The sequence below is a fragment of the Haplochromis burtoni genome, unplaced genomic scaffold (assembly GCF_018398535.1).
Source record: "Haplochromis burtoni strain Fernald_Lab_line unplaced genomic scaffold, NCSU_Asbu1 Contig_326, whole genome shotgun sequence".
In the NCBI taxonomy this organism is placed as follows: domain Eukaryota; kingdom Metazoa; phylum Chordata; class Actinopteri; order Cichliformes; family Cichlidae; genus Haplochromis; species Haplochromis burtoni.
Window position 1 is genome coordinate 423,600 of NW_024582687.1, and position 12,332 is coordinate 435,931.

At 38.1% G+C, this 12,332-nt stretch overlaps 1 protein-coding gene across 4 annotated transcripts in view; it reads right to left on the reverse strand.

Moving 5' to 3' along the window:
• The window catches only part of LOC102296449 (cadherin-20), a 107,187-nt gene that overhangs the window by 48,943 nt on the left and 45,912 nt on the right, over positions 1-12,332 (reverse strand). For all 4 annotated transcript variants that reach the window (XM_042228486.1, XM_042228485.1, XM_005941898.3 and 1 more), the window contains one exon: positions 11,963-12,057. The gene's annotated coding sequence lies outside the window, so the exon portion shown is untranslated. The remainder of the gene's footprint in view (positions 1-11,962; positions 12,058-12,332) is intronic.

Genomic DNA, 12,332 nt, shown 5'->3' on the forward strand with positions numbered 1-12,332 from the left:
AAACTCAAAAAAAACCCCAACAAACGGAAGTGCAAAAAAAGAAGACAAAGAAAGTAACAAAGATATGGAATAACACAAACATTAAAGAAGAAACCAGGAGCATGAGACTTTCCCAGTTCATATTTGTAAATGAAAAACTACTACTAATTTGAATTTAAAATTTGAAAATTTGAATTTGAATTTGAATTTAATAAGGTCACATCAGTGAGATTCAACAACTATGCCTATTGCTAAAGTGACTGCTAGCAAACTTGCATCCAAACAGATTGAAGATATTTGAGCATTTATCAGCTAAAGAGAGAGATATCCCCCTTAGGAGTTCTATAATCTGATAGTGATAAAAGAAGAGTGAATGTTGGACTCAAACACGACTCCTTACGAATGAACGATAATGGGGCCCATTCTGCGCTTGATATGTAATCAACCCACTATTAGCCGACGTGTTCACCTGTGCTGTAAGATCAACTTTCAGGTTTAAAGTGCAGTATCAGCTGACATATTTAAGCAGATCTCCGTGTCAAAAATCAAGTTTAGAGACCATCAACCTTGGGTCAGGGGGTATTCCATTACTGAAAAACATTGCGCACGGAGTGGGAGTAATGGGCAGTTAATGAGAGAACCAGCACCTCGTCTTTGCCCCTGGGGCCTTGTAGCAGATTAATGCAGCCATGCTAGATGCTATAACTAACTAATGAGCACCTTTTAAAAATACATTTATCTGCTTTGTATTGTGGCTGATGCAAAACCTTGCAAACTTTAAACCTTTAAAACTCCATACAACTCAAAATGAACTGAGACTAGACTTCTCCCTAATAATCTAGAGGAAACCAAGAACTTTAGCTACATATTTAATCCCCTTTTTCCAAGTGCAATTTCAGTCATGTTTTTTGTAGTAAATTAAAGAAACCCGTCACACACATTTCTTCAGAGAAATGTATATTCCTTGACCAGTTGGAGAGTAGTCTCTGAATCATGTTGGCAGTTCCAATACTAAAGTAGCTGGTTTGTTTCCATGGTAGCAATCCCATAAAAGGTTCCTTCAGTTCTGGAGAAGAAAGAAAGACTTCCAAGTCCAGTTGTCTTCAACTGAAGTACTCTGTGGTTTTCCCTGTGTCTCATCAGCTCTGTCTCTAAATAGTCTTACGTCTTCCCTCATCAGTTGTCAGATAATCTGTTTTTCTTCTATGTTTCCATCTATTACTGCTTGTGCTTATTGATTTTTTTGGTCACTGTGTAATTGTATGCATATGGATCGACCATAAACAGTTCGCCTTCTAGTTGCTAACTTACGACTTACTTTTTTCACAAAGGTGATGGAGAGTACAAAGTTAGATTAGATTTTTCGGGAGGTGGAGTTGACATCTCAGTCCTTGTGGAACCTGCGTGAAGCATGATGACCTGACTGTTTTGGTGCCTTCTGTTTTGTCTCCACAAAAGACCTCAAGGACAGTCCAGCTGCTTACTGATAAAAGCTAACTGTGGCTCCTTGTCAGGTGTTGGGTAGACAGACAGCTTACAGAACCATCGTGTTTGTCCTCAGCTGTCCACTCCTTGATTTTGAGTATTTAAATAATAAATAGCATCTGTATTTTATGCCACTATAAACTTATAGATGATAGACAGGGTACACCTGGTCTCACTGCAATTCCCAGTTATTATAAATCCTTTTTCTCTAAAAGACAGAACGTGGGAGAAAATGTCTCTATAAAAAGAGAATTAAGAAAGAAAAGGCTGTTCATGAAAGTTTATAAGCTGCTGGTAAACCATCTTGAATTGGTCTTATATGTCTGCAGGTGTTCACAGTCAAGTCAATAATGGGAAATAAACAGGGTGAAGTAAACTGGACTTTAACCTAAGTCACCATCTATGATTATCCTAAACCTAGACCTATGCTATCAGAATATCCTTTTAGGGTTGTGACTAGAACTTTGGTTATCAGCACATCATCATAAGACAACATCAGATTAACAAGCACACACCACAGGACACCCTCTATCATTAAAATCTTGCTCTAGTCCCCTGAAGAACCCTTGAGCAGGGAAAAAAAAATCTCTGGCGAGTAGCTCCTAAGTGAACAAACAAAGCACGACGATGCAGAAATGAGGACCTCGAGAGCAGGCGCGTGAATATTCTTTGAAGCACCATTTTTTTCTGTTGCCACAGTGATTCATCTTTCCTCTCTTTTCCATTGGGTGTCTGTCTCACCTACCCTCCTAACTACTAGATCTCGTTATGTTGGCTTTTCACTGAGTCACACTGAAAACTGGCTTCATCAAAAGAAGCACTGTCAGAAGTCCTGTCCTCAGTCCCCGTCAAACTCTCACCCTGCCTGATGGAACACAAGGTTTCTCTGCAGAGATCTTGTTACAGGAGTTATGACCCATTCATAGCAGCCTGTGCTCTGATGTGCTTCTCAGGTAGATTTTCTCCTGTTCGTGACAGATAAGCACATTTCTGTAACCACATATTGAGCTCTGAGTCAGAGATATGTCCAAGTGTTGCCACACTAGTGACTGCAAAGTTATATTTTAGGATACTTTTTGAAATTTAGAAAAGAGTTGCTTTGGATTGCTACTAGCTTTTGTTCCTATGGATAAATTTTAACTTTGGATCCCTTCACCTGTGTTTAGCTCCAGTGGTTTTAGTTGCTTCACATCACTTTTATCCTTCCATTTCTGTGTTTAACCGTGTTTGCATCACCGATACAAATACTCATGCTTCATTTGTGTATTTTATTCCACGTCCACTTTCTGTACTATGTATTAGAGCTATAAAGCTTTCTGCAGAACATGTAGCTTTAAGCAAAGTTTGTTATTGACTGGCAACATCCCTCCATTTTTGTCATGTCATGAGGCCGGCAATTCAAGCAAAGATACCCAGACTTTCTTCTCCCTAGCCAGCTCCAGCAGCTCTTGTGGGAGGACACTTAGGTGTTCCAGCTGTAGAGGCATAATCTTGAGGTCTCTTTGAGACCTCCTCAAAACACCTCACTTAGGAGGCAATAAGTAAGTTACGTCAACTTGGTGTTTTTAATGTTTAAAAGTTGTGACTTTATCTTACTGAACAACCAAACTCGTCACCTTGTCTCTAAGGGGGAGCTCAGGCACCCTCCAGTTGCTTCTATTGTGATCTGATTCTTTCGAAACTACCAACATCTTGTCATTGGCTGAGGTTGAACCACAGCAAACCTTCCCTGGAAAATATCCACCAGCCTGGGTTCATCTCAAACCCAAGGGCCTGTGCTGTCTTCCCTCTTTCTCCCCGCTTTCTGATCTAGTCACTGCTACGCTATCAAAAAAAAGGCAAAAAGCCCCCAAAAATATACTTTAAAAAATATAGTACTTAAAGCTTTAGAGTGTCTAAAACCTAATTTAAACAATTATGCAAAAAGTACTTTCTTCAAAAGTTGTATATAAATAGAAAAACAAAAATAAAATTATGAAATATTCCCCACTATGCACCAAGAGGGAGGGAAGTGCCAGGAATATCAGCTAGGGCTCTTAGGAGAGTGAAAAGGAGAGTGAGCAGTAGTGACGGTAAAAATGATCGAAACTAAGTCTTTTTGTTTTTTATAAGAAGAACTATGTGCTTTTGGATTACGCAGTAGTTTAGAATAAAAGTGTCACAATGTTAATGACGTAGCTGCCTGATCTTTGTTCATGTGTGGGCGTAATCTCAAGAAAACTAAAGATGAAGACTGGATTTTTATGTAGAACCCAATCCTGTTTGTCATTCACTAGTCGTAAGATCATTGTACAAGCCACGATTTAGTCCGCGCTTGATTATGGTGATATTGTTTATATTCGTGCTTCTATATCCACCTTGAAGCCGTTTGATTCTGTGCATCACAGTGTGTTACGATTCATCACTGGCGATTCTTTTCTTAGTCACCTTTGCATCTTATATGAATAAGAAAGATGGTTCCGCCTGGTAACTTGAAAAGAGCAGCATTGTATGATGCTTATTTTCAAGCCTTCGCTGCAAAGATTCCCTGCTTACCTCCACTCCTTGCTTGAATTTAAATACAATACTTACTATGTCAGTTTGTAGGACATTTTAACATTAGCTGTACCTCTTGTTCATACTGAAATGGGAAAAACTGGATTTAAATAACGTGCTGCCTATAAATGAAACAGCTGTGATGCTGTATTCTTTGACTTCACTGGAACATTTTAAAGGTTGCATTAGTTCATCTGCAGCTATTCAAACATTTGTGTATATGTGTCCTTTTGTTATGTAGCTGTTTGTCTCAATTTTTGTATATGTGTATTTGTATAGGTGTCTTTTAAGTTCTCGATCACAATGAGAGTACTTGTTTAAATAAAGGAGGTAATGATAATAATATATGGCTTGCTGGGCCACATGTTTTTAATTGTTAATACATATTGTTATAGGATTGTGTAAAGTTGCACGTGCTAGCCCAGGTGGGATTTTCAGGTGGCATGTCCAGGCTCTGAATGTCCAAAGGAATGGCACCAACATGGGTTTCAACCTGGCTCCGGTGGATACCAGTGGAGGATCTGGAGGATCTCCATCACCTCTTGCTTTTCATTAACAAATAACAGCTCCGATGGCCCTGTCAGTCCCACCAGTTTTGCTCTGAAGTGTAAGAAAACTCACAGGAATGCTGAAGTTGTGAGATCTAATCAGGGAAGAGCAACATAAGGGAAAACAACATAAGTGAAAACAGATGTGTGGGTGTAAAGTGGTTAATCATAAATTCATTTTTAACTTAACGAGAACTTTGGTGAGAATTAATTAGTCGGATGATTAAAAAAAAGCTTCTCTGGCTCTCACACTATTAATACCTCCTAAAGTTTTCTCTGAAGAATTAGTGACAAACACAGAGTAACTTATTTTACAAGCCCGGTGAATATTAAACAAATGCCAGGGAGCCACTATTAAAAGCAGTAGGCACTCAATTCGAGTCCAGCTGGTAAAATCTCAGTTGGGAGCTGCTGATAAGCAACAACCACGGAGGTCCACTTTGAGTAAGGCTTTTCATCTTTGCCAACACTGCTGCTCTATAGGAGAGAACAGTGTTTCAAAAAAACCATCAAAACCTGTATTTCTACTATATTCTTGCTCATATAGACCTATGCAGAAAGTCTCTAACCCTCACGTCATACTCTAAGTGAGTAATCTTGCAGTAAATTTGGGAAAGGCCAGGAAAAGATGACATTAAAAGAACAAATACAGAAGTAATTCAGAGTATCTGGGCCTGGAGCATCGTTACAGGTTGATCCACACACAGTGAAGGATGTATTGGACAAATGAAAACAAGCGCCGGCAATAACAGAAGCGGGTTTTGAATTTTAGCTAAAGGTGATTGGATATTTTCTAATTCATTGGTTTTAGTATAATCTAATGTGGGCTCTGAGAGTAATAACCAATTACTGTGTGTTTATCCCCACAACTCAGAGAGAACTAATCTGCACTCAACAGCCAGGGCCAAAAATAATGAAATTAATTACGAGCATTAAGGCTATGCAACTGCCAGAGAAAGGTAGAAATGTAATTATCCACATTGAGACAGAAGCTGCTCTGTGTTTCCCTTCTGCTCTCTGTCTCATTGTTTGTGTCTCTTTTTAACTATAATGCTTCCTCGCTTTTCTTACAGGTCTTTTTCTTGATGAGCAACATCATCCACTGGCGCACAAAAGGAAACAAAAGCTGTGTGTCGTCTTTGGAAACCATCCATATCATTATTTAAATTGTCCCTAAAACAAATTTATGGTGATTTTTGTCATGTGGCCCGCCTTATCTCCATTTATTACGGCTTCAAAATTTTCATAACAGACAAAGCAGCTTTAGAAAGTGATACAGTTTGATAGGAGCTATTTATTATGATGGCAGGACCGGCAGATATTAAGACTATAAGGGGTTTATACAAACAACAACAAACCAGCTTGTAACGGGATTATAGCGTGCCGTCCTATATGCCAGCTACGTTACATTGGACTGCGATGCTGTAATCTGCCATCAGGTCGAAAGTAAATCTAGTGGATATCAGTTTACATGTTATTTCAGTCGCACCAAAAAAAAGAAAAATCAAACAAGCCTCACCATTAATCTGCGTCAAGTGAGTTTAAAATGATCTACGAGTCCGCTAGATATTAAGATTTAATCATTAGTGACATAAAATCAATCCACACAAGACCCAATTCAATTTTTATTAAATTTTTCTTTCTCATCTAATTGCTCTCATATCAAAGACAACATCTACAATCCCAGAGGAAAATTTGCTTTCACAAAAAAACCCCAAAATACAGATAACCACACTGTAACAAGTGAACTCAGTTCTCTTATGCTAACACGTGTGCGCCAATACAAATGAACTATTGATTTAGTAAGTTCACAGCTGTTACGATTTACAATGCCAACGTGAGCACTTCTATGTTCTTTTTAGTCCCACATCTGCAAATTGAAGGTGGCAAGGTGGATTCAGGTGGTTATCTGTGCCATTTGCTAGTACTTTAACAAGACAGAATAGCAGATTTCATGTAAGCTTGTAGGTTTTGGACATGGCTAACAAGGTTAATTATGCTTTTATAAAGCTGCAGCAGACAGTTAGGGGCATTGGACAGAGACAAATATTTTCAAAGTCCTTAGAACTGAGCCAACAGACTGAGTCATCAGCTCTAAAGAGCAGCAGATTATAAATACATCGTTTCTGAAACTCGAGTATTTTTGTGTCTGGATTATGCGGCTTGTATTTTTCCCAATCTTCTTGTAGATCTTGTTTCTCTGTAGGATGTAACACATAATACTAGTTTTCTAGACAAAACATTACCCATATAAAACTTTGTATTGTATTGTAGCGCATGCTTTTTGTGTCCATGTGACAATACATGTGCGATATTTTGCCTCCTTGAATTCGTTTTGTGCTAGTTTCTCTTACAGAGGCTTTTTTGTTAGTCCCTGGGCCTTGTATTAAGGTTTTCTTTTTCTGTGGGTTTTTCAAACATAAAGAACTACATGAGTGTCCTACATGAGTATTTAGTTTTCTATTAATAGAGTTGTTTTTACTCACTCGTGGTTGTATATCTTCTGTATTTCATGGGTTCTTTATGGTTTATTTTTTAGTCTTGTTAAGACTTCTGTTACTGTGACTTTCAGGTAGTACTTAGTTTGCTCCCTTTTTTGTTCCATTCTGTTCCAGTCTCTGTGATTTTTGTCTTTGGGTGTCTCCTGTCTCAAGTTAATCTTGTTTCAGTTGTGTCTTACTTTCTGTTTTATTTTGGTAGCTATTGTTCTCTGTGTCTTGTGTTAAGTTTACCTTCCACCCGTCTCATTACGTTGTCTTCAGCTGTGCTTTGTATACCTTTTTTAAACACTGTCTCAGTCATTGTCAGATCACCTTGGTAAGCTGTGTCTTCCTTCTCTGTGCTCCTTGGTAATTATTCCTGATCTTCTCTGATTTTGAAATCCGCTTTTCCAAACAGTTCATGTTTCGATTGTTGCAGGTGAACTTGCAAAATTAAAGCACTTTGAAATTTCTCTTTTCTTTCCATGTTTACTGACTCTGTGTTAAAGCAACTTCTGTAACAGCATAACAAATTCATCTTAGGGCACAATAAAGTACATGATATTGTATTACTTACTGAACGAGAACAGATTGTTTCATGATTTGCTGTTAGACGGGGCTAACGGGTAACAGCAGTTTTCCTTTGCATCTTTAATGTTTTTATTTAGGAATCAAATTAATTTGTTCTCAATGTTAAATTCAGAGACTGTCTGATAGCCTAATTTTCTCTGGGTTCATCAACTGCACACTAGCCCTTTCTTAACATTTGTTATTTGATTCACTGTGAGTATGAAATATTTATTTAATTAATATTGATTTGTGGAGACCTACAAAGGATCAAAACATGCTGATAAGAAACTGCTGCCACTGGCAGCTAAATTATGGAAGTATGAGGACTTTAAATGTCAAACTAATAAAAAAGCTAAATGTTTTGTTAATAGGAGCTTGTTTGTGTCATCAGCTCATCTCTAGTAGCGACTACCCGCTGTGGTCAGGTAAGACCGGCGAGGCCAATCCCCGGAGCTTGGGGCTTGGTTGTCATGGGAGACAGGATGTAACGGCCTTGTATAACTGCGGGCAGCAATTGTGCTGAAACCTGACTCTGCCTTTGAGGAGCTATTGTTCTCCTTCCTCACACCTTCCTCTTGTGGGAGACCGGTGTGCCTTGGGGAAGTGGAGTCGACTTTCACCAGTACGCCATTTCTCAGGAATATACTTCATGAAATGAACATCTACTTCCCCTCACGGATTCACTCTCACTTCTCTGATCTCTGTCTCTCGGTGTCATCTACCTTCACACACAAACTACTAATTTTCCTGGTGTATATTTCACACCAGGCTGACAAGAAGGAATCTGATGCTCTTGCTTTTATTGAAACCTGTTTTTCAGGCTCTTTTCGAGGAGGTGCGGTGCATGTTGCGGTGGACTAATCGCAGCCTACTTGACCCTGATACAGAAAGCTGGACTGGTCAAGGTGTTAATGGTCTCTCGGGCAGCTTTAGGACGATGCAGGCAGGCATACATATGCACTCGTCCCCTCTGTTAGTCATTTATCATGATCCGGGTTATTGTTAATGAATAAAGGTGACTAAGTATGAGTTATATTAACATGGATCCCTTCTCTTTTTTATCTGCATGCACAAGCGCTGCTGACCGACTGTGTGTTTAATGGCTGTATTGTGAAACCACACAGAATCAGATGCAAGCTCCTTATTGAGTAGTGGATAAATAGGTAGAAAGGGCTTTGAAAGAAAGTAAGTGCAGTTTCCCATTAACGTGCCCGTGCGAATGCATCCCTCCAGGTTTTTGCTTTCCTCTCAGCCTCTCTCTCTCCTCTACCCTCCCTGTCCTCTGAGTGGGTGATTGAATTAATTATGTTTTATCACCTTTTAGCTGATTGAAGTCTACCTTACTCTCTTTAGACAGCTTGTGTTTGTGTCTTCACGCGCTGCGCCAAATGGATCGGGCCTGTCACCCAGTGCAGACGCTGCCATCAGTGTTGTCAGAGACTTGGACTCTGAGATCTGAGCGCCGAGTCTGGGTTGTCAGTCGATGTTTCTGCTGCTTTTGTAGTGTTTTTTCCCCTTCGTTGTCTTCTTTCTTTCTTGTCTTCTTATCCTGTTCATTACTCACACAATGATTTTTGGAACAGTTTCAGGTTTTCTGTAGCACAGTGTGTCTGTCAAGAGAGGTGAGCTCAGGTTTCTTTCATTAGCAAGATACAATAGGACTGCTGGATTAGTTTTGCAACTAATATTCATCTTTCTTATCGAGTAATCAAAGTTTATTAGTTCTGTTAATTGCTGTTTTGTGCTCTTTCTATGAGATGTCAGAAAATAATTGGGTTGTCACAATTGGAAGAATTTTGAGGGTGAAACTTTGATATGATAGCTTTTTTTTTAAAACATGTGGTTAATTAGAAAGAATTCATGATTTAACCGGAGGGGAAGCTGGCCATTTTATAACCAGTTTTGGATAACCTCTTTCTCAATAATAAATGAAATCATCATTGAGAAATGAACAAAAAAACTATAAATATATATTTATTTATTTGCATTATCTATGTCTGATATAAAGCTTGTTTTATTCGCTGTAACGTGCGACAAGTGTGACAAAAAAGGTAAAAAAAAAAAAAAAAAAATAAAGAAAAATAATAAATAAATACTTTATTACAGTACTGCAAATGCAGGGAAATCTATTCAATTCCTTTTTTATGCATGCATGGCATCACCTTGCTCACACCGTGAGCTGTTGCTGTGGGCTTGTGTGTATCACTGGCACAACAGATGCTGTCACATGTGAGAGTGTGAGCATTTTAAACTTAAGAATTGTGAAACCCATTCACTGAACAGACCCTGCATTTGAGGTGCTTAGAATTCATTCATAAATGCTTTGTGACACCACTTGTAAAAACTGGCCTTTGGTTGTCCTTGATCATCCAATTCAAATATGTCTCGATACCCGTTCAGCATGAAAGAAAACCAGGTGCTGTTACAGTTGTGAATTTTAAAATCAACTAGCTGCTAAAGTATCAGTTGTAAACTTGTATAGCTTGTCCTCGCTTTCCCAAAACCTAAAGTGATGTCTTCAAATTTCTTGTTCAACGTTATTACAAAGAGTATTGGGCAAGTTACTTAGAAAAAGTAATTAATTATAGTTACTTTTTAGAACTAACTAGTAACTGAGCTAGTAACTGAGTTACAAATTCTAAAAGTAATTACTTGAAAAGTAACTATTGCGTTACTTTAAAAAACCGTTTAACCCTCTGGGGTCCAGGGTATAATTGGCCATTTTTAACTACTTTTGATTTTCCCTCACATTTCACCTTTAAAAACTATTTCTTTGCCTTGTTTGGTATCATCTTTTCAGCACAACCTCACGTGTCTGAATTTACAGTTATGTTTTCATTTTGACATACTGTATAAACAATTGATCTAAAATCAGAAAAAAACAAAATAGAGTAGAAAAAGTTATATTTTTTACTGTAACAACCACAAACATGTTTACCTTGATTTTTTAAATAACCATTTCAAACTATTTACAGAACAATCAGCTGTTCTGCATTCAATAAGATGCCACACAAATTATTTGTGCCACTCCAAAAAATAATTTCTGTCCACTATAAAGGAGAACATCACAGCCTGATACCTGCAGGTCTGACAGCAGCAGGTGTATCACTCCTGTTTCTACCTGGAGACAGCAGTCGCCTCATTGTTCTGACACACAACACAAAACTATCCACAACACTACACACTAACTACACAAGACAACACATTAACTACACACTCCAAACACGCTAAACGTCACAAATCTCTCACATCTCAAAACTCTCTCTCTCTCTCTCTCTCTCTCTCTCTCTCTCTCTCTCTCGCCGTCACTCCTAAAACTTCCCCTGTTTTTTTTTGCTCATAAGCAGAGAGGCTTGCTGCGCTGTCCTTAGACAGTAAACGTGACGAAACTATTGAGGAAAAAACGCCGCATATATATTGTTTATCATGACTCTGGTTTACGTGGCCTATCAACACAATTTAAAAACTGGTATATATCACCTTGTTGCTTTGTCTTTAAGTGGTCGTGTGATTGGCTTACCATGACTACTTTATTCTTCCTCAGTCAAACAGCAGCACTCATGCCATTGTTTTGCCTCCTTATCTCCAGGTGTTGTGCTAGACAGTGATCGTGATTACCGTCCACGGGAGCACGCAGCTACTTAACGCTGTAGCGTCCACGTTACTTACAGCTACTTCCGTGCAACTGATATAAGATGCGGTAAACTGAACACAGCTTCAACCGTCTGTTTGTTGAAAAACAAACAGACGCATTTTCTTGTTTTCTTGTTAGTAACTGTAACGGCGTTGTAACGATAGGAATAGTAATTAGTTAGATTACTCGTTACTGAAAAAAGTAACGCCGTTACTTGTAACGCCGTTATTCCCATCACTGATTACAAACAATATTTTTATTTAAAAAGCCCCTTAATTGGTATCTACAGATTTTCATTTAGTGATCAGTTGTTAAGGTGACTTTTTTTCAGATAAATAATATTCCTTGTTCCACAAAATAAAAGTATCCCTTCCCAAGTTCTTACCTTAGGTCAACAAATAATGCTGGTCTGGTTACTATTGCACATGAACCACTCTTTTTCATCAGTTTTAGCAATTTTAACTAAGGATGTGCGCAAATATTTGACTATATGTTTAAACATTGCTGCTCTTAGTAGCTGGCATTGGAAATACTCGTCATTAAAGGTATTCTGTTTTATTACTGTACCATGGCAGTTATCATTCGTTCACACTTAAACAAATACATTTATGGTCTCAATCATGAATTCCAGTCCTTATCTAACACATCACAGTGTGCATTTTGGTAATTATTTTTCAATTTAGAGTAACACAAACAATAAAGAAGGCTGTTTTAAGGAGTGGCGACCTTACCTTATGAGTCTGCCGTGTCCCTGGTTTCAAGATGTCAGGCTCAAGATGGCGCCGTCCGAAATGTGAACCTGAACCGATAGGTGACTTCAGGGTGTCTAAAAAAAAAAAAGGAAAACAGCAAAGAATCACAATCAGGCATTCAGAATGAGTGAATATGAATATTTTTCATATATGAAATAATGAAAGCATATACTTTTTCAATTATTTGTTTGTCCATTGCTTTTCTAACATGGATTTTGATTGAAGATTTTGAGTCAGCAGATAAAAAAAAAAATCTATATTTTATATAAGCCTCAGTGTGATTAAGTGTCCTAGAAAAAACAATTAAACTAAACTTAATTGATAATATTACAGTGAGCATAAGTCACAG